Source organism: Nycticebus coucang, chromosome 2 (assembly GCF_027406575.1).
Source record: "Nycticebus coucang isolate mNycCou1 chromosome 2, mNycCou1.pri, whole genome shotgun sequence".
NCBI lineage: Eukaryota > Metazoa > Chordata > Mammalia > Primates > Lorisidae > Nycticebus > Nycticebus coucang.
This window is the reverse complement of record NC_069781.1, coordinates 184,213,826-184,235,876: the sequence shown is the minus strand read 5'-3', so window position 1 is coordinate 184,235,876 and position 22,051 is coordinate 184,213,826. Positions and strand designations below refer to the sequence as shown.

At 48.1% G+C, this 22,051-nt stretch overlaps 1 protein-coding gene and 1 pseudogene across 3 annotated transcripts in view; one reads left to right on the top strand and one right to left on the bottom strand.

Moving 5' to 3' along the window:
- The window catches only part of ANKRD11 (ankyrin repeat domain containing 11), a 195,964-nt gene that overhangs the window by 93,211 nt on the left and 80,702 nt on the right, over nt 1–22,051 (top strand). The window lies entirely within an intron of this gene.
- Nucleotides 12,932–13,983, bottom strand: LOC128561022 (40S ribosomal protein S24-like; annotated as a pseudogene).

Below are 22,051 nucleotides of genomic sequence, written 5' to 3'. Positions count from 1 at the left end.
TCTCTTTCTGTCTCTGTTCCTTGTCTGTTCCTTGTCTGTTTCCTGTCTCTTTCTGTCTCTGTTCCTTGTCTGTTTCCTGTCTCTTGTTTCTTGTCTGTTTCCTGTCTCTGTTCCTTGTCTGTTTCCTGTCTCTGTTCCTTGTCTGTTTCCTGTCTCTGTTCCTTGTCTGTTTCCTGTCTCTGTTCCTTGTCTGTTTCCTGTCTCTTTCTGTCTCTGTTCCTTGTCTGTTTTCTATCTCTGTTCCTTGTCTGTTTCCTGTCTCTTTCTGTCTCTGTTCCTTGTCTGTTTCCTGTCTCTTTCTGTCTCTGTTCCTTGTCTGTTCCTTGTCTGTTTCCTGTCTCTTTCTGTCTCTGTTCCTTGTCTGTTCCTTGTCTGTTTTCTATCTCTGTTCCTTGTCTGTTTCCTGTCTCTGTTCCTTGTCTGTTTCCTGTCTCTTTCTGTCTCTGTTCCTTGTCTGTTTCCTGTCTCTTTCTGTCTCTGTTCCTTGTCTGTTCTTGTCTGTTTTCTGTCTCTGTTCCTTGTCTGTTTCCTGTCTCTTTCTATCTCTGTTCCTTGTCTGTTTCCTGTCTCTTTCTGTCTCTGTTCCTTGTCTGTTCTTGTCTGTTTTCTGTCTCTGTTCCTTGTCTGTTTCCTGTCTCTTTCTGTCTCTGTTCCTTGTCTGTTTCCTGTCTCTTTCTGTCTCTGTTCCTTGTCTGTTTCCTGTCTCTTTCTGTCTCTGTTCCTTGTCTGTTCTTGTCTGTTTTCTGTCTCTGTTCCTTGTCTGTTTCCTGTCTCTTTCTGTCTCTGTTCCTTGTCTGTTTCCTGTCTCTTTCTGTCTCTGTTCCTTGTCTGTTCTTGTCTGTTTTCTGTCTCTGTTCCTTGTCTGTTCCTTGTCTGTTTTCTATCTCTGTTCCTTGTCTGTTTCCTGTCTCTGTTCCTTGTCTGTTTCCTGTCTCTTTCTGTCTCTGTTCCTTGTCTGTTTCCTGTCTCTTTCTGTCTCTGTTCCTTGTCTCTTTCTGTCTCTGTTCCTTGTCTGTTTTCTATCTCTGTTCCTTGTCTGTTTCCTGTCTCCTTCTGTCTCTGTTCCTTGTCTCTTTCTGTCTCTGTTCCTTGTCTGTTCCTTGTCTGTTTCCTGTCTCTTTCTGTCTCTGTTCCTTGTCTGTTTCCTGTCTCTTTCTGTCTCTGTTCCTTATCTTCTGTTTCCTGTCTGTTTCTGGCTTTACCATCTGTTGTTCATTTGTGTTGGTTTCAGTTGGTGTTTCTTACCATGGGTCTTTTTCTTTTAAACTTAGTTTACATGCCTGGGGATTTTTTCAGTATACTTTTGGAAAAATTTTACGTTTATGGAAGCGTTGTAAACATAGCAGAGAAGTTCTTGATCTTCTCTTGGTTGCTAACATTACATTGCCAGGGCGCGTTGGGTCACTGCCATAAAACCTGCTGTCAACTCACCTGCAGACCTCCTTTTGTATCCCTCGGCTTCCCTCTTGTCCTTTCTCTGTCCCCAGTGTCCACCCAGCACACCCATGATGTTTGGTCCTCTGGGCTGGGGCATTTTCTCAGACTTTTCTTGTCCTTTGTGGTCTTAACAGTCTGGGGACTCACTGACCAGATATTTTCTGGAACATAACCCCCATTTGGGCTGGACTCACATTTTCTCAGTAGACTGAGGTTTTGGAGCCATGATCACAGAGGTGAGTGAGTTGTTAGGCTGGGGTCTTTCAGCATGAGTGGTCACGTTTTGCTGGTTTTGATCCGTGGTTAGGATGGTGACTGCCAGGTCCCTGTACTACAAAGGTGTATCTGTCCACATGTGGGGGATGGCGTGTCTTTTTGTAAGAAGAAGTTGTCTTTTTCTACCCATCGGTTTGTTTATGGTTCAGTTATATTAGTATGGACTCGTGTATTTATTTTATACTTTAGTTGTAATCCATTGCCACACTATTTCTTTGCTCACATTGTTCCAGCTTCCTTGTCTGGGAATGTGTCATTGGATGCCAGATGCTTTGAATCTCACCTAGTGTGCCGGTACCTTTGTAATCCTGTGACGACTCTTCTTCTTTTTTTTCTTTTTGAGACAGTTTCACTTGTTGCCCTCAGTACTGAGTGCTGTAGCGTCACAGTTCACAACAACCTCAAACTCTTGGGCTGAAGCAGTGCTTTTCTCTCAGCCTCCCAAGTAGCTAGGTGCCACAGCAATGCCGGGCTATTTTTAGCCACTCTTGGTCAGGCTGGTTTTGAACCTGTGACCTCAGGCAATACACCAGACTTGGCCTCCTAGAGTGCTAGGATTATAGGTGTGAGCCACCACGCCAGCCCTTTTGGATTTGCTTTTAAGATTTGTGAGACAGGCCAGAGCCCTCCATGCTGAGGTAAGGCCTTCTGGATGCCCCTACTGGCAGCTTTGAGATGGGGGTGGAGGGCACTGTCCCCAGCCTTCATTTGTGTGGGTGGTTTCCTTTTTGCCAGATCCCCAAGGGGACCCTCTGCACATTTCTAGGGCTGTTATTCTGAGTAATTTCCCTTAGCTCCAGCTTCCTCTGGTCCTTGTTCCCTGCTGACAAGCATAGGTAGCACCCTGACTGCAGTCACCATGGACTTTACTGTGTCTCAAGGAGCTCCTTGTATTCAGCTTTGTGTATGTTCTAAAAATGGTCATTTCATTTTTTGACATTTAGAAGAAAACAAATGATGAACTCGATGGCCTTTGGCTGGGTGGGGTGGTTACCCTGGAGTCAGGTGGGAGTAGTCTGGTGTCAGTGCTGGTTTTGAGTTAGTTGATTTAACCACGTTTGTGTGATGTTAATGTTGCCGAAGCTGGAGGGGAGGATATATTGGGAACTCCATAAACTATTTTTGTAAGTCTAAAATATTTCAAAATAAAAGATTTTTAAAAAGAACCAGTTGAATGAGTAGACTCTTAGTAGAAATTTCCAAGATGGCCAGGCGTGGTGGTGCGTGCTCACGTAGAAATCCCAGCCGCTCTGGAGGCTGAAGCAGTAGTCCTTGAGTCCAGGAGTTCAGGCACAGTGGGCTGTGGGATCACTGCACTCCAGCCTGGGCAATAGAGCGAAGCCCTATCTCTTATAAAAAAAAAAAAGTCAGGGCAATGCCCACGGCTCAAAGAAGTAGAGTGTCAGTTCCATATGCTGGAGGTAGTGGGTTCAAACCCAGCCATAGCCAAAAAATGCCAAAGGAAAAAAAAGTCAATCGAGGCAGCTTAACGTTAAGGCTTTCCTCTAATAGGATGAGCTAAAATATAATAATATGATATACCCTCTGTGCTTTGTTGTATGCAGAAGTTTTGAGGGGCTGGTAGGTGAGAGTAGGATGGCTGTTTTCCATGTGAACTGCAAGCACTTGGGAGCCCGAGATGAATCCCAGTTCTGGAGGAACATGCCTGTGTGATTCTTCCTGCCCCAGGTAGCATCTCAGTGATATGAGGGAGTCACTGGGAGAGGAGGCTGCGTCCATGCAGAGTCCAGGCGCCTCTTCTTCCATGGTTAGGTGGCAGGCTCTTGCAGGGTCAGACCACTGCCATGATGGGCCTTTCTGTTAGTAACAGCGAAGGTGGTGGAGGTGAGGATTGGGGTTTTCTTTAAAGGGTGTGGTTGGTTTACTTTGTATCTAAAATGAATTTGTGTTTCTGAAAGTCTTTGAAAGTGCACTGTGAAAGCACAATGTTGTCCTTAAGGTCTGCTGTCAGGAGGGGCCGCTGCTGCTGCTTTCTCCCTGTTGGGTTAGAGAACTGCCCCAGGGTCTCTGTGTTCTGTTGGGTTGTGATGACGTGATGTCGGAGGTTGTGGCTTTTCTAATTCTGCAAGGTGGGTAGAGGCTTGCTGTGCCCAGGAGATGGTGTTAGCAGGACACTCCACAGGGCACATCAGGCTCACTCCCAGTTGACTGAACTTTTACCTGTTGTGATGCTTCTGGCTTTGTCTGAGTGCCCTGTAGGTTCAGCTATGCTGGCTGTGGGTTGGAAATCCTTAGAAACCTGTCCTTAGCCTTGGAGAATTCCTCTTCTTGGAACCTGCTTTCAAAGAAGTTGTAACTGAATAATATCATCAGAACAGCTTTGTTGGCCAGGCTTGCAGATTCAATGCCTGTGATCCAGCACTCTGGGAGGCCGAAGTGGGAAATCCCTTGATCTCAGGAGTTCAAGACCTGCCTGAGCAAGAGTGAGCGCCTGTCTCTGCTAAAAATAGAAAAACTAGCTGGGGCATTGTGGTGGGTACCTGTAGTTTCAGCTGCTGAGGCAGGAGGGTCATTTGAGCATAAGAGTTTGAGGTTGCTGTGAGCTGTGATGCGACAGCACTTTACCCAGGGCAACAGAGTGAGACTCTCTCAAGAAAAAAAAAGAAAAAGAAAAAAAGGCTTTGTTTGTAAAGTATCAGCTTTAGAGTGGCCTACAAAAGGTTTAGTTGGTTTCTGAAATAATATGAGGGTCTGATTAGAAAAATACAGGAGAGAGCAACGCCCGTTGCTCAGTGATTGGGGGACTGGCCACATACACCCAGGCTGGTGGGTTTGAACCTGGCCCACGTCAGCTCAACAACAATGACAATTGCAACAACAAAATAGCTGGGCGTTGTGGTGGGTGCCTGTAGTCCCAGCTACTTGGGAGGCTGAGGCAAGAGAATCGCTTAAGGTTTGAGGTTACTGTGAGCTGTGATATCACAGCACTCTACTGAGGGTGACACAGTGAAACTCTGTCTCAAAAAAGAAGATACTGGAGAGGACACAAGTTTATAGATAGTGTGAAACATTGTTTTATTTGCTGTTTAAGAGTTGGGAATAAGCTGCATTTCTGAAGGCGGCTTTGGAAACAGCCTGGTGGTCTCCTTACCTTGTTTTTGTTACTGCCACCTGCAGGGAAGCAGGCACATCCGGCAGGTGGCACCCTGTGGAGGGGCAGCTCCACAGGCTTTCCTGGCTCCAGGAGCATTTGCTGGTTTCCTTTTTATTCTTTGTCTTTGTGCTGTGTAACAAAATTCCTGAGATGGAGTGGTTTATAAGGAACAGTGATTTATTTTTCATAGTTCTCGAGTCCTAGGATCAAGGTGCCGTCAGGTTCTGTTGGACCAGGGCTGCTCTCTGCTTCTGAGATGGTGCCTTGTGACTGAGCCTCTGGAGGGACAGAGGCAAGAGGGTGATGAAGGGCCTGGTGTGCAACCCATACTGTGCCTGAGAGCTTACTCGCCACCACAGTGGGGATGGAGTGACAACACGTGGGTTCTAGGGACATCAGACCATATAGCTCTCCTGCTGTGATTTCATAGCCTCTTCTCCCTCACAGACTGTCCATCACTGCCACCCGTCAGTGTGTCTCCAGGCATGCACACTGTCACACGTGGCTGTGGCACTCCTCTTCCTCTTCTGTTGTATGGAATCCTGGTGGAGACAAGGGATGGCCTTGCTCACTGCGCTAACCCCCTTGGCACCAGCCCAGTGCTTCACTTCACCTCCGTCTGCACCAGCTGTGTATGCAGTGCTCTGTAGTGCTCTGGGTTTGAGCTCTGTGTTGACTGTCTGGCTCCATCTTCATCTCAGTGGCTCACGGTGGCCTCAGCAAGTGGCTGCCTGCCTGGACGAGTTCCACGTGCTCCTCTCCTTCCCACAGTGTGCTTGGAGGTGTGTTTGCCCCATAAGCAGACTCAGGCTAGGCTAGCGTGCACACTTGAGCTCCCAGCGTTTTTTTTTTTTTTTTTTCTTAAAGACAGAGTCTCACTTTGTTGCCCCAGTAGAGTACTGTGGCGTCACAGCTCCCAGCAATTTCAGACTCCTTGAGCTCAAGTGATTCTCTTGCCTCAGCCTCCCGAGTAGCTAGGACTACAGGTGCCCGCCACAACCCCTGGCTATCTTTAGAGATGGGATCTTGCTCTTGCTTAGGCTGGTCTCGAACTTGTGAACTCAGGTATGCCACTGCTCTGGGCGACTCCCAGCATTTTGGAAAGTCAAGGCAGGAGGATCACTTGAGGCCAGGAATTCAAGACCAATCTGGGAAACATAATAAGACCCTATCTCTTAAGAAAGAAAAACAACAGGCAAAACAAAACAGATACAGCCATGAACTCCAGAAGGCTGAAGTGGGTGGCTTCCTGGCAGGCTGTGGCTGGGTTTGAAGAAGCGCTTCTTTCTTGCATGTGCCCTCTGTCCAGGGGTCCGAGCGTGCAGCCTGGGGCATTCTTTATGAGTGTGCTCTTTGCTGGAGGAGTTGAGGATTCAGGGTGGAATCCTGCCTGGCAGATGGGGGAGTGGGGGTATTTCAGGTTCTTTATCTGCCAGTTGTTACTGTGGAATCCTGTTTTGGTGGGAGCTGAATTGGATGCAGGGCCCCTTTGAGGGTGCGTCTGAGAGACACAGCCTTTGTTGGCCGTGCAGCGTTCAGACTGGTACTGTTACAATGAGGCTCTCACCGTCTTGTCTTCAGCCCTCTCTGGCTTCCCTGCTGCATCTGGATCCACATTGCGGCCCATATCAAGAAGGAGTTTGACAAGAAGTACAATCCCACCTGGCATTGCATTGTGGGGAGGAACTTCGGTCGTTCTGTGACACATGAAACCAAACGCTTCATCTACTTCTACCTGGGCCAAGTTGCCATTCTTCTGTTCAGATCTGGTTAAAAGCATGGACTGTGCCACACACCCAGTGAACCATCCAAAAAATAAGGACTGTAGCCTAAATTCCAAATAACAGAGACTGAAATTTTCAGCCTTGTGAAGGGAACACCTTTGTGTCGATCTTTGAACCTTTATTGTGTTTTGTACAGGGTATTCTCTGTACTAGTTTGTTGTGGTTATAAAATACTTAGCAAAACAGCTTACATTTGTATTTATTTTCTACTCCATAATTTTGCCCCATGTTTTCTTTCAAAATCCATTCCTTTAAAAAATCTATTGCAGATGTAGAAATAAAACACGCACGCTGTGGTGCCAAGGTGCCGACCTCCATGTAGGCACCTGCTTTGGCCTCTTTCTTCCTGCAGACGGCACCCACTTTGCATGACACCAGGTTTCAAACCCAATAGAAAACAGCCCACCAGAAAGGGTGGACACAGTACCTCTTGTAGGTGATGTCAGAATCTCACGTTCTGCCTCAGTTGAAGGGATAGAGGCAGTAGGTTTCTCTGCCTTGTTCCCTCAGAGAGACTGAGTAGGGGCTCCAGTTGTCACCAGAGCATCTAGGGAGCCGTGACTAGGAGGGCAGCTTTGGGTTCCAGGAAGCCTAAAACTCCATCACTTCTGGTGGGTTCCTGTTACTTTGCGGCTCTCACCTCCAGATCAAGCGTGTTCTCTTTGTGGCTTCTCCATGTTCAAATGCCGACAACCTTTGACCCATGTCTATCTCATTTTACACAGTCACAGGCATCCTCCAGGCCTTAGTTTACGGGTCTGTAAGTCAGAAGGAAGACCCGCCTATGGGGAGAAGGGGGCAGCTCACTGTCCTGGGCAGTCTGCCATTGGAGCCTGACCAGTTAGGTGTGTTCTGAGATGGTCTTGGCTGTGTGTTGATGATGCCAGTTGCATCTGAGGGGTGCCAGAGAGTGGAGGAGCAGCCTGCTGTCCTTGGCACCACAGTGCGTGTTAATTCTTGCTTCTCTGCTGTTGATCAGAGCTGCAGGGAAATGCGAGGTAGGCTTCTTGGTCACTGTAAATTTTATAAACCAGCGTGGAGCCACACACTCCATGGTTCATGCAGGGAGAGTCTGCTGGTGCAGCACTGGTGATTTGGGAGAAGTGCGGAAAGCAGGTCACTATCACTGGATGTGGCACCCAGAGACACACTGCCTTGCTTGGCTGGCAATCTGTGGGTAGTGGGGATTTGGTTTTAGTTTCCTTTTAGTGTGTCAGTATTATCTTAATTTTTTTATAGTACAAATATCTGCTTTTGTTTTTACATTAAGTGGTTATTTTAAAAAAGAAAGTCATACCTCACTGCTGGTTCCTTTCTCCAGACCCCTTGAGCCGAGAGCCTGGACTGGACTGGCAAGAGGAGAGTGCACTCTGCTGGGTCAGCCATGTCCAGCTGAGAGTGCTCTGGGCATTGGGAGCTCAGATGAGAAAGGTGTTTGACATGGCATGATTGAGAGAGAAAATGCCACTGTCTGTCAGTAGTGTCTGTTTCTCGGACATGGGGCATGGTGCTGGTGAGACATGTACTTGTAGATCTAGGTCTCCTGGCTGTGTAGTTTCAGGTCTGGCTGAGGCTGAAGGAATTTCTGGATTTCCTTTTACTTGGTCACTCCCTGCTCTGGTCAGCAGCGTTAAGCGTTTCTGAGGGCTTTGAGGGCTCAAGGAGGAAGAGGAGCTGGTTTAGGATGGACCCCTACCCGGGCGCCCTGCTGCCTGCTGCTTCCCTGGCCCCTCCGGCCTTCAGTGTAGTCTGTGATGCGCTTCTGTGGGCTTGGCCCAGTCACCTTGTGTTGGAGACAGATAACATGTGATTTTCAGTCACCAGATGACTGACCCCAGGCCCTCAGAGGAGGGATCTGTTTGGGGGCTGACACTGCAGCATGCACTTGTTCACAGAGCAGGCAATCCTGTGTCACTGACAGACGTCCCCTGTGTGGTGCGTGAGAGCAGCTGATGGGGCTGCCTGCCTGGCGAGAGCTCTGCACCTAGGTTTCTGTGGGCCACCCTGCAGAGCATGCCTGTCTGCAGCCAGGAGCCACAGCTGGGGGGAAGTGCCATCCAGGTGCATGGGAGGTCTCTCCTTTTCTGGAAGAGTTCTGAGCCTGCTTTCTGCACCAGCTGTGCGTATGGAATCAGCCAAGGCAGAGACACTGTGGGATTCTGGTGGGCCTGGCACTGGGCCAGTGGAAGGAGGTGTGTAGGCCGCCTAATCTCCCAGCCCCATACCTTGTCCTGTCCCCTTCTGCACAGCTTTCCCCATGAGAGGTGGACTTGGTTGGGTGTCCTCTGGGTCCCTGGACAATGAGCGCTCTCTGTCGTCCCAACTACCCACTTCCTGCTGAGCTGGGGGCTCCTCTGCCCATGATCTACTCAGAACTCAGCATTCGTCTTTGTTGACTATTGTAAGCGTGTCATCCCGTGTAAGTGAATTGTTTGGATAATTAGAAAGTCATGTGGCACGTTTTATGAGTCAGCAGATACATCACAGTTGGGCTTGATCTGGCTGTCCCGCTGTGAGGAACGGCTGTGCCTCTTCTGCGATGCCTCTGGCCTGATAGGAGTTGGCACTGGGGGAGTTTTCTTGGTGTCCTCTCTGTTGCCCACCCTCAGGACTGGGGCCCCAGGGCTGTGGAGCCTGCACAGTGTGTGGGTGCAGTGGCTGCGTCTATTCTGTCCACTGCTCCAGCTGCCACCTCGTGCTGGGCCCCCAGGGCAGCTCCCATGAGGAGGCCGCATGGTCTGCTGGTCGGCTCCCTGAGTCTCTGCACTCTGCCTCAGAGCCTCTGCAGCCTCCTTGGTGGTTTTGTTTTTCGATATTCTGCAAATCTGTCTCCTATTGATTTTTTTTTTTTTTTATTTTCTGGACTTAACAGCAAAGATGCCCATTCTTCTAGGCCCAGGGCACTTCCTGGCTGTGCAGTGGCCTTGGTGGGGCTCAGCAGCCCAGCCCACCCCATGCCCACCTGGCCTCAGGGGTCTGAGCCAGCTTAGGAGAAAGGGAGTTAAAATGGCATCATTGTTTTGCAACTGGGGTGCCAGAAATAACATCTTTTCACAGTGAATTTCTCAGTAAAGATGAGGAGCTTTATATATACCCATTTATATTTGGACTTGAGTTGAAGCTTGAGCAGTTAGGAGATGTAGAAAATAGTGTCTTTGGAGAACAGAGATAAAGGTGTGTGTGTTTCTTTTTTTACATACTGACTAAAGCAAGAAAAAGTGTGTGTTTTGAAAGTGAGGACAAGAAACATGAAATGAGACGTTTCTGCAGCAAGTCATTTCTTTCTAAATGTTTAATTTTCCTTTATTTTTAAAACTTCTAGATCCTATTTCTTGAGGAATTATTGAATGCATTCCTTCCCCTAAACAATTAGAACATTGAAAATGGATCTGACCCCTGTGTCCTGTGACCTCCTTCTCCTCTTTCTTCATCTCCTTTTCTTTAAATTTCTTTTCTTTCCTTTCCTTTCCCTTCTTTTCGACAGTTTCACTCTGTCACCCTGGTAGTGTTCAGTGGCGCCATCATAATTCACAGCAACCTCAAACCATTGGGCTCAGGTGATCCTCCTGCCTCAGGTGCCCACCACAACACCTGGCTAGTTTTTCTATTTCTAGTAGAGACGGGGTCTCGCTCTTGCTCAGGCTGGTCTCAAACTCCTGAGCTCAAGCAATCCTCCCACCTTGGCTTCCCAGAGTGTTGGGATTACAGCATGAGCCACTGTGCCTGGCATCATTTTTTCTGTTTTTTTGAGACAGAGTCTCACTCCATCACCCTTGGTAGAGTGTTGTGGTGTCACAGCTCATAGCAACCTCAAACTCCTGGGCTCAAGCGATCCTCCTGCCTTAGCCTCCTGAGTAGCTGGCACTATAGGCACATACTACTGTGCCTAGCTGACTTAAACCTACCATGTTGCCCAGGCTGACCTCAAACTCTTGACTTCAAATGATTCGCTCACCTTTGCCTCCCAAAGTGCTGGGATTACAGGCATGAGCTGGGAGGCCCAGGCACACACAGCAGGGGCAGTAGGAGTGAGGGGCTGTGTGTGAAGGTCAAACTGGAGCAGGGCCTGGGGGGCACACCTGTGGTCTTAGCACCCTGGGGGCTGATGTGGCCCCGTGAATAGTGGCTGCACCACAGGTTGAGCAACACTGTGAGATCCTGTCTCTGGGGGAAAATAGGTCTCCGTTAGAGCCCTGAAGGTGAGTCGTGCAGAACCATGTGCTGGTGCCCTGTGGCCCTGACTTGGGAGGAGCTGGTGGTTTTGATGTTAGCATCTCTGGTCTGTGGCTCCCTACCTGCTGGTCAGTTTTCAAGGCATAGTAAAAACCTTGTTCACTGGTAACTGGTGTGAGATGTTTGACTCACTGATTTAAAAAATATAGGATAATTTTTTTAAATCTCTTATCAGTTATGATTCAATAATTTGAGATCTTTTAAAAAATTATCCTATAAAATTTTTATCCTGCTTAAAGACTGGCAAGTGTGTGTCAGAAATTTTTAGATTTTTAGGAGGAGATGCAAAGGCCTAAGGGAACCGCCCTCCCACCATGCTGAGTGTGGAGGGCACCTGCCTAGGGGTTAACCCTGAGGAAGACCCTCGGGGCATCCTGGCTGCCTGTGTTTTCAGCCAGCCAGCTCTATTGCCCTTCTCCTCCTAGGAGGGCCTTTGTGTCAGGCCTGTCTTCCAAACTGAGGAGCTGGGCTCTGCAGACTTCTGGTCCTGGAGTGTCCTGCATGTGCTTCCAGGGCCTTCACCCCCTTCCCCAAAGGATGCCAACCTTAGAAAGTCCTTTCCCAGCCCCTCCTCCCCAAAGATGTGCACAAATGATAACGCCTGAGAATTTCTTCTCAGTCTTCCAGGCTCTGGCTGCACCTCCTGTCCTGTCTCCTTTCCCTGCTGCTCCTCACAGAGATGCTCCTCACGGGGCTGTCCTGGGAGTGAGGGGAGCCACAGGCCGCCTGCTGTGTGCAGGGTAAGCCTCAGGTGCTTGTGTGCCCACACTCACATTTTTGCATATTAATAGGTTTATAAATCAGGCTTACTGGATATATTTAGATTCCTTTTCCTCCTACCTCCTTTCCCTTTACCCTTTCCTTCCTTCCTTTCTTTTTTTTTAAAGGCAGAGTCTCACTCTGTTGCCCTGGGTAGAGTACCGTGCATCACAGCTCATTGCAACCTGGAATTCCTGGGTTCAACGATCCTTCTGCCTTGCCTCCCAGAGTGCCAGGATTACAGGCAGGAGCCACTGAGCCAAACCTCCTTTATTTCTCTTTTATTTTTCTTTCTTTTCTTTTCTTTCTTTTTTAAGAGATAGGGTTTTGTGTTATCACCCAGATGGGAGAGCAGTGGGTTCATGATAGTTCACTGCATCCTCAAACTCCTGAGCTCAAGTGATGATCCTTCCACCTCAGCCTCCAAGTAGCTGGGACTACAGTGTACCTCACTGCACCTGTGTAAATTTACAATTTTTTTTTTTTAAAGAGTTGGAGTCTTGCGACATTGCCCAGGTAGGCCTCAAACTCTTGGCCTCAAGCATTCTTCTACCTCAACCTTCCAAAGTGTTGGGATTATAGGTGTGAGCTGTTATGTCTGGGCATAGATGCATTTTTCTCAGTTTGCTGACTTTAGACTCTTGTGTACACTAGTGTAGCATAATCTGGTCATATGGGTCACCTGTGCTTCTGACCCACTAACTGTTAGTTTTCAACCTGTGTTACCTATAGCCTCCTGACACATGTATTTTATTTAAACTCTGTGGAGGTTGTGGTGGTAATCAGGCTTCACTGTTGTGATTCGAAGTTAGTATCAAGAATTGGGATTTAACATCAATCTAATCAGTATGGTAGGTATAGATATTTATGAAATCATTATATATAGTTGGGGTTAGGGATGGCTGTCTCCACCCAGTCAGAAATCCACGTCTAAGTTTTGACTCCCTTCAAACCTGACTGCTGCACGGAGGCAGGAGGGATCACACTTTTTCTTTTTCTAAAAATGTTTCTATATGGTGTACCAATCCTTGTACTGTCGGCTTTAGTTTCTGTGCCTATATCCTGGAGAGGTTAGAGCCATCGTGAGGCTCTGAAGTCCCTTCTTTTTCCAGGCCTGCTTCTTCCACACCCTCTTCAGCACTGGCACCAGCTCACAAGCATTCACCTCCACCAGGTCATCTGGTTTGTTAGCTGTTGAATTTTTCCAAGATCTGTGTATTTGTGTATTGGAACTGGCTTTTTTTTTTTTTTCTCACATGAAAAGTCTTTATTAATCCTCTTGTGAAAAATCTATACAATGGCTGCAGATAACATCACTGTAGAGTCTTTAGTCCTTCGCCTTCTCGCCAGCACCAACATTAGCCTTTGCAGTCCCCCTGACTGTCTTCATTGCGTTCTTGCGTTCCTTTCGCTGCTTTCTTGATGTCTTTTTCTTCTCGTACAGGCCATGCCTTGCAAGTCTATGTTTGGGTTCATTTTTCTTTGCATAATCCAAAGAATCGTAAATCATGCAAAGCCCGTTGTCTTCCCACCACCAAAGTGAGTTCTGAGTCCAAATACAAAGATGACGTAGGGTGTGGTCTTGTACATTTTGGCTAGTTTTTCTCTAATTTCTGTCTTTGGTACTGTTGCCTTCCCAGGGTGAAGGACATCAATGACCATTTGTTTCCTCTGAAGTAGTCGGTTAGTCATGAACTTCCTGGTCCCTATAGTTACTGTGCGTTCACGATGGCGGGCGATCCTCGGGCAGCCAGGGAGGAAGAGCTGGCTTTTTTTTTTTTTTTTTTTTTGCCATACCCATAGTCTTGTGATTTTCTTTATCGCGCTGTTGTAAATCCTGTTGTAACTGCCGTGAATTCATGTGCAACATCTGGACAGTTTTCTCCAGCAGGAATTTATTATTGTGGACTCGACAGCTTTCATAGGTTTTTCTATAGCAACAATGGCATTTTTATAGTCTAATCTTTTCAGGCATTTATGGTGTTTTCTGTGTCAGGGTTCCCTTCCCTAGCTCACCAGTCAATTCCGTAATGTGACACATGCCGAGACCCCTGAAGAGCCTCTTGGCTGCTGATCTAGCAGTTGTATTAGATGTTGTGTTTGGGGCAAGTAGACCACCTTGACGCCTGTAGTGTTGGACTCATGGGGTTCTGGGTGGTCAGGGGTATTGTCCAAGATCAAAGGGACGTTGGAGGTCAGTCCTTTACTAGTGTTTCCTGACTGAGGCAAAACATCCATAGAGCCAGTTCATGGAAAGGGTTCTGATTGTTCCAGGCCTTCTGCACATAGCCAGATCCCTCACCTGGTGCTCATCACCTCCCTGCAAGGCTCCGAGGCTGGCGGCTGGGCCCACGAGGGCAGTCCTGGTTCCAGTTGCATGTGCATAGGACAGTAGCTAGCCTGTCCCTTCCAGCCTTCAATGCTGGTGGTGGCTTCTCTTCCTTACTAGTAAGTTCTTTATGGCTTTTCTCCCCTGGACAGAGCACATCTGCCTGCCTTAAAAGCCGGTGTGGGCAGATACCTCCTCAGAGTTTCTTTGTTTCTTCTTCTTTTTTTTTTTTTGTAGAGACAGAGTCTCACTTTATGGCCCTCGGTAGAGTGCCATGGCCTCACACAGCTCACAGCAACCTCCAACTCCTGGGCTTAAGTGATTCTTTTGCCTCAGCCTCCCAAGTAGCTGGGACTACAGGCGCCCGCCACAACGCCCGGTTATTTTTTGGTTGCAGTTCAGCCGGGGCCGGGTTTGAACCCGCCACCCTTGGTATATGGGGCCGGCGCCTTACTGACTGAGCCACAGGCGCCGCCCATTGTTTCTTTTTTTTTATTGTTAAGGATTCATTGAGGGTACAGACAACCAGGTTACACTGCTTGCATTTGTTAGGTAAAGGCCCTCTTACAATCATGTCCCACCTCCAAGAGGTGTGTCACACACTATGACCCCCCCCCTTCCCTTTTTCTGCTCTCCCCACTCCCCCTTCCCCCAGCACGTACTAGGTGATTAATTGTCCTCATATCAGAATTGAGTACATGGGACTCTTGCTTCTCCCTTCTCATGATGCTTTACTAAGAATAGTATGTTCTACCTCCATCCAGGTTAATACAAAAAATGTAAAGTCTCCATCTTTTTTAATGGCTGAATAGTAGTATTTCATGGTATACATATACCAAGTTTGTTAATCCATTCCTGGGTTTGTGGGCATTTAGGCTGTTTCCACAGTTTGGCAGTTGTAAATTGAGCTGCAATAAACAATCTAGTGCAATTGTCCTTATGATAAAAAGATTTTTTTCCTTCTGGGTAGATGGTTAGTAGTGGGATTGCAGGATCAGATGGGAGATCTAGTTTGAGTTCTTTGAGGATTCTCCATACTTCCTTCCAAAAAGGTTGTATTAGTTTGCAGTCCCACCAGCAGTGTAAAAGTGTTCCTTCTCTCCACATCCACGCCAGCATCTGCAGCTTTGAAACTTTGTGATGTGGGTCATTCTCACTGGGCTTAGGTGATATGTCAGGGTGATTTTGATTTGCATTTCCCTGATAATTAGGGATGATGAGCATTTTTTCATGTTAGCCATTCATCTGTCTTCTTTAGAGAAGGTTCTATTCATCTCTTGTGCCCAGTGATACAGGAGATTGTTGTTGTATGTTAATTTGAGTTCTCTATAGATCCTAGTTATCAAGCTTTTGTCCCTTTCATAATATGCAAATATCTTTTCCCATTCTGATGGTTGTCTATTTGCTTTGGTTGTCTCCTTGGCTGTACAGAGGCTATTCAATTTAAGTCCCATTTGTTTATTTTTGTTGTTGCTGCACTTAGAGATTTTCTTCGTGGCGCCTGGGGACTTCTTGGTCAGCAGACGCTCTTCTCTTGTGAGGTAGACATTTTGAAAACCAGACTTTCTAAAATTATCAAACCATCCTTTGCTGGTATTAAAATTTCCAACTTTAGAGCCCTCTCCTTCCTTTTACTTCTACATTTTCACATGACAGCTTCCTTCTCTTGTGTGGTATTAGCATCTATGAGGATACTCTTTTAAAAAATACTTATTTGTTTAGATTTTTAAAATGTAGAGACAGGGTCTTGCTACATGCCCAGGTTGGTCTTGACCTGGCCTTCATTGAACATCCTGCCTTGGCCTTCTCTGTAGTGTTTATGCATCTATATAAAAGCTACATTTCAAGGCTGCGCACGGTGGCTCAGGCCTGTTATCCCAGCACTCTGGGAGGCCAAGGTGGGTGATTGCTTGAGCTTACGGGTTTGAGCCTGAGCCAAAGCAAGACCCTGCCTCTGAAAATTAATTAGATTAAGTTCCCTTTTTTTTTTTTTAAGACAGAGCCTCAAGTTGTTGCCCTGGGTAGAGTGTCATGGCATCACAGCTCACAGCAACCTCCAACTCATGGGCTCAAGCGATTGTCCTGCCTCTGCCTCCCAAGTAGCTGGGACTATAGGTGACTGCCACAATGCCCGGCTATTTTTTTGTTGCAGCCATCGTTGTTTGGCAGGCCCTGGGCTGGATTCAAACCTGCCAGCTCAGGTGTATGTGGCTGGCGCCTTAGCAGCTTAAGCCACAGGCACCGCGCCTAGACTAAGTTTTTTATGAGAAATTTTTATGTCTGGTGGCATGGCTGCAGCCGATGACTTCACAGTTTTTTAAATGATGGTCCTTATGTTGGGTTCGTCTTGAATTACCAGAAGCTAGAGTTGTAGATCTGTAGATCTGTGGGACGTATATAGCAGTTCATCTTGTGTTTGTTACACCGCAGTTTTTCTCTGCCATTTTGGGAGCACTCCAAGGTCACCCGTGGCACTTTGCATAGGTTTCATAGTGTTGGTCAAGGTTATGTTAATTTATTTATTTTGAGACAGAGTCTCACTCCTTCACCCTGGGTAGACTGCAGTGGCATCACAGCTCACAGCAACCTCAAACAACTGGGATCAAGCCATCCTCCTGCCTCAGCCATCCCAGTAGTTGGGACTTACAGGCACCTGTCATGATGCCCAGCCAATTTTTCTATGGTTAGTAGACACACGGTCTTGCTGTTGCTTAGGCTGGTCTGGAACTCCTGACCTCAAGCAGTCTTCCCAGAGGGCCAGGGTTACAGCCATTACACCCAGCCTTGGTCAGAGTTATTCAGGTGCTGTTGCACTAAGCAGGATGCAGAATCCTTGAGAACTGTCAGAGGTGGTTTTCTTTTTAAAAGACAAAGTGTCTTAAGACACTTGTCCCCCAGCCTAGACCATCTCAGTTCACTGTAAGTCCTGGGCTCAGGCCATCCTCTTGCCTCTGCCTCCCTGCAACCAGGACTCCTGTGCCCTGCTCCAAAATGGCGGGTCTTCACTGCATGGCCCAATTACTGGAGAGGCAGACCCCTCAGAAAGGACGTTGGTGTCTTGTGGTGCTGCGAGTGGGTACTGGAAGCTTCTGTGCCCGCAGGCTGGTGAGCTGCAGCACCGTGGCCGATTGTGCGTGGCTGTGTCTGCTGCTGTGCTTCTGCGTTTTACAGTTCTCTCAAGGGCAGTCTGTGTGTATGAATCGAGTTTTTATAACTTTCTGCAGTAGACTTGTGTGTATTTTAGGGTAGTAAATGATAAATAGACTAATACCTGTATATATTTTATGTATTCTTGACACACCTTCTCCTGAATCTTTCCATATTTCCAGGTCATGTGACTTGTCTGAGTTTTTTACAAGTTGTCACAAATCCGCAAAAGATTTTCTTTTTTTTTCTAGATACCTCACAGCAACCTCCGTTCTCAGAATCCTGGGCTTAGGTGATTCTCTTGCCTCAGCCTCCTGGGTAGCCAGGACTACAGGCGGCTGCTAGAATGCTCGACTATTTTTTTGTTGGAGTTTGGCCGGGGCTGGGTTCGAACTCGCCACCCTCGGTATATGGGGCCAGCGCCCTACTCACTGAGCCGCAGGTGCCGCCCCCCCAAAAGATTTTCTAATAATTTTATTGAAAAAAATTCACGTCTAAGTGGATCCCTCCAGTCCCCATGGGTGTTGTTCAAGGCCAGCTCTGTACACACCCTCGTTGTGATTCTTACCTTTTTCTCTTCTTTATTTGAACAAAGATGTTAAAGTGCTTTTATTAATGCCTGCTGGGGGAGATTTTCCCGTCTTATTCAAAGACCATAGGAAGTTAGGAGGGTGATAATTTCTTACTCCTCCCGAGGATGTGTCATGAACCCTGGAGCTGGGAGAGAAGCTGTTCTCTTGGCTTCTTTCAAAGCCTTACATTAAATTTTTTATTATTTTTTTTGAGACAGAGTCTCACTATGTCGCCCTGGGCAGAGTGCTGTAACGTCACAGCTCACAGCAACCTCAAACTCTTGGGCTTACATGATTCTCTTCCCTCAATCTCCCAAGTAGCTGGGACTACAGGCACCTGCCATGACACCTGGCTATTTTTTTTTTTTTTTTGGTTGTAGTTGTCTGGCAGGCCTGGGCTAGATTCGAACCTGCTAGCTCCAGTGTATATGGCTGTCACCCTAGCTTCTGAGCTACAGGCGTCGAGCTTACGTTAATATTTTTAAAAAGAACTGTTACGCATAGAGATCTATTTAAATAAAAGATACCATGGGGCGAGGAGAAAGTGAAGGAAATTACCATTAAAATTAAAATTTTTGTGTTTTGCAGTACCCTGTGTCCCTGCCATTTACTTAGATTTCATGTTTTCCCCATCCCCAACCTACAGAAGTGTAGGAGGAAAAGAGTCTCGTACCAGCCTTACATTTGCACCCCAAGCATGGAGTCCTGGTGTCGGCAGGAAAGTGGGAGGCGGGAAGGGAAGGGATGCCAGCCAGGCCTGCTTTCGGCAGCTGGCCACGCCCGGTGCTCTCTGGGGCACCTGCTGGGCATTGAGGCCTGTGCTAATTATTTTCTATGGTCTCACGTTCTCAGAGCTCATGAACTAGTTATGAACACAGGATTATTAGAAGGTTGCAGGCGTCCTCAAGCTGCGGCCCGCGGGCCACATGAGTGGTGTGAATTGTATTTGTTCCCGTTTTTTTTTTTACTTCAAAATGAGAGATGTACAGTGTGCTTAGGAATTTGTTCTTTTTTTTTTTGTAGAGACAGTCTCACTGTACTGCCCTCGGGTAAAGTGCCGTGGTGTCACACAGCTCACAGCAACCTCTAACTCTTGGGCTTACGCGATTCTCTTGCCTCAGCCTCCCAAGCAGCTGGGACTACAGGCGCCCGCCACAACACCCGGCTATTTTTTGTTGCAGTTTGGCCGGGGCTGGGTTTGAACCCGCCACCCTCGGCATATGGGGCCGGCGCCCTACTCACTGAGCCACAGGCGCCGCCCCATTTTTTTTTTTTTTTTTTTTTAACTATAGTCTGGCCCTCCAGTGGTCTGAGGGACAGTGAATTGGCCCCCTGTTTAAAGTTTGAGGAATGAGATGTCAAGGAAGAGGTCTAGCTTTTGGGAGGGTCAGGACGGGGCTTTAAGTATGGTGGAGGGAGGCTGAGGGGAGTGGGGTGAGCAGACAGCTGAGCCCCCGAGGGAAGGGCACCAGGAGACCCTGGGTCTGGGGAAGGGTGGTGGAGGTGGAGTAGAGGTGGGGTGTAGGGGAAGCCTCGCAACATTGAATGGAGTCCCTTCCAGTAACAAGACTGCTGGTCTCTGTTCTCCTGTGCTGACTGGTGAGTGTGGGCGCTATCATGCTTCCTCTTCTCTGGAGACCCTTGTTCTCTGGCACTTCCCTCAACCCTCGTTCTGTCTTTCTGCCATAGGTGGAAAGGGACAGGGTGGTCTGGACTCTGCCTGCATCTGTAGCCCGGATAGACAGAAGCATGGGGACGGTGGAGGATGGGTGAGACCTGCCACCTTTCCACAGGGGAGGGAGAGGAGGCCGCTCCTGATGGCATTGTGGCTGCCAGGCCTTTGGATAGACACTGACTGGCCCAAGGCCCCAGCCCACTGCATTTCTCAGAAGGACCTTGTCTTATGTATCTGCCAAGACGCGACTCCACTTCTGTGTCTTGGGGGTTAGTTTTCTGAAGCAAATGTAGTGTGTGCCAGCCTTGTGGCTATGCACAGACATGTGCCAAGCGGTCCTGGGCAGCAGGAGAGACGTGTGAGGGGTGTGTGTTTCGCACATGAGTGGTCCCCGTGTGTTAGAGTCACATAGTGCTTTGATTTTGCAGGGTGCGGCAGCTCATGGGGAGGTGAACTGTGATGCTGGTCCCATTCACAGGCCAATGTTTTCTTTGGAAAGGCTGATTTCAGCTGACACTGAGCTACAGGTGGCCTGCTGTAGCCATCCACAATGCAGAGCACGGCACTTCTTGTGGCTACACAGTTTGCCATGTGTGCTTTCTCCCATGTTAAACATGTGGGTTTGGAAGTGATCTTTGTGTGTGGCTAGCAGCCTGTGAACTGTCAGGGTCACTCCAGCCTGGGCCTCGTGTGGCCGTCATACATCGTGTCCCTTACCCCACAGCCTCCACCTGCTGTGGAATGAATTTGGGAATGTCTTTTTTTGTCCAAGTTCAGCTGTTCCCTTGCTACATGATCTTGGGGAAGTCCCTTAACTTCCCAGTGGGACTGGATGATGTTAGGGCCCTTTTTCTTTCTTTCTCACCGGGTCCACCCCTAGGAACACTTTAGTAGACAGAGTCTTCAGGGCAGTGACCATGGGACAACCACTTGCCAGGAGTTGAAAATCCCTTGTTCGTGATGGGAGCTCCTCCTGTGGCTCCTGAGGCAGGAGTGCCCCTTGCACCTGAGCTTGTCACTCTGCCGTGCACTGGGTCACATGGGGCAGTATCCAGGGATGGGTAGACGTTGTGGCTTGTTGAGTGTGGACTATGGGAAATGAGTGTCCACAAGCCCTAAGATGGGGACTTTTTGACTCAACAGAGGACACTTAAAATTTTGACCTTCCGTTGTGAGTGTTTGCAAACATTCACAAACCCGAGAAAGTGGTCTCTGTGCACAGTTTCAGCATTTTGCAGCTTTTAATCTATTTCTTTCTCCAGCTCATTTGTGTTTTTGAAAAGTTTTTCAAATCTTTATTTAAAAAATAGTAATTTTAGTGTTTTTAAGTAATGTTAGACAGATTTTTATCAGCATCTCTTAACAGCTGGACTTCCTTGGCTATGTTATCTTCAGTGGTGGTTGTTTATACAGCAGTGTTCTTCCTCTGTCCCTGTAGGCCTGCAGGCCGCTGTCCTCAAGGTGAGGAGCAGGGTGGGCCTGTGCCTATAGGCATGGCCCTGTGGCCGCATTGCTTGGGTCAGGAGGGACACCCATGCTGTGAGGATGTCTGTGCTGCAGGGGGGAGTCCGTGCTATGGGGGGCTCCTGAAACATGGGGGGGGCACATGTGCAGCGGGGGGCGCACGTGCAGCGGAGGGGCACAGTGCAACAGGGGGGAGGCGCACATGCAGTGGGGGGACTCTTAGTCTCACCATGTCCCTTCTGAGGATCAAAGCACTGGTGGCAGTTTTTCACAGAAGTGAGGGTTTTTTGTTTGTTTTTATTTGCTTAAAATAAGAGATAGTTGGTCATTGGTTCAATCACAGGTCACTGCAGCCTCTACCTTCTGGGCTCAAAGGATCTTCCTGCCCCAGCCTCCTGAGTATCTGGGTCTACAGGTTCCCACCACAACGCCGGGTTATTTTTAGAGATGAGTCACTCTTGCTCAGGCTGGTCTCAAACTCCTGAGCTCAAGGGATCCTCCTGCCGAATGCTAGGATTGCAAGTGTGAACCACTATACCCAGCCTGGGTTACCTTTCTTAGCACATTGTGAACAGCAGTTTTACACAGAAACTATCTGTGTTACTGGGTAACTCATGATGGGGCATCAGTGCGTTGAACATTTGTGTGAGGGTTCTAGGACGCTGTGAGAGCCGGAGTGTCATCCTGGTGCTTTCTTGCTGAGGCAGCTGCTCGTGTGCGTTATAGAAGGCTCTGTACACTGGCTCTGCGTTCTTCCTTGGGGGTTTTCGTAAATGAAGGTGTAGTTTGGGGCGGTGCCTGTGGCTCAGTGGGTAGGGCGCCGGCCTCATATACCAAGGGTAGCGGGTTCAAACCTGACACCGGCCAAAACTGCAACAAAAAATAGCTGGGCGTTGTGGCGGGTGCCCGTAGTCCCGGCTACTCGGGAGCCTGAAGGAAGAGAATCACCTAAGCCCAAGAGCTGGAGGTTGCTGTGAGCTGTGATGCCACTGCACTCTACCAAGAGCAACAAAGTGAGACTCTGTCTCCCAAAAATAAAAAGTGTAGTTTGAAACTTTTCACCATAGCAAGGTCTCATTTGTCATGAGATGGGATGGCTAATACATCATTACCAATATGTTTTTCTAAAATAGGTAAGCTGAAGCTTGGGACTGAGCCATGGGTGTCCTGTGACCTCTGTGGGCCCTTCCCCGTGTCTGGTCTGGTCTGGCATAGCAGGTATGGGCCTTGGGGACACTTTCTGCTCTCAAGGCTGGCCTG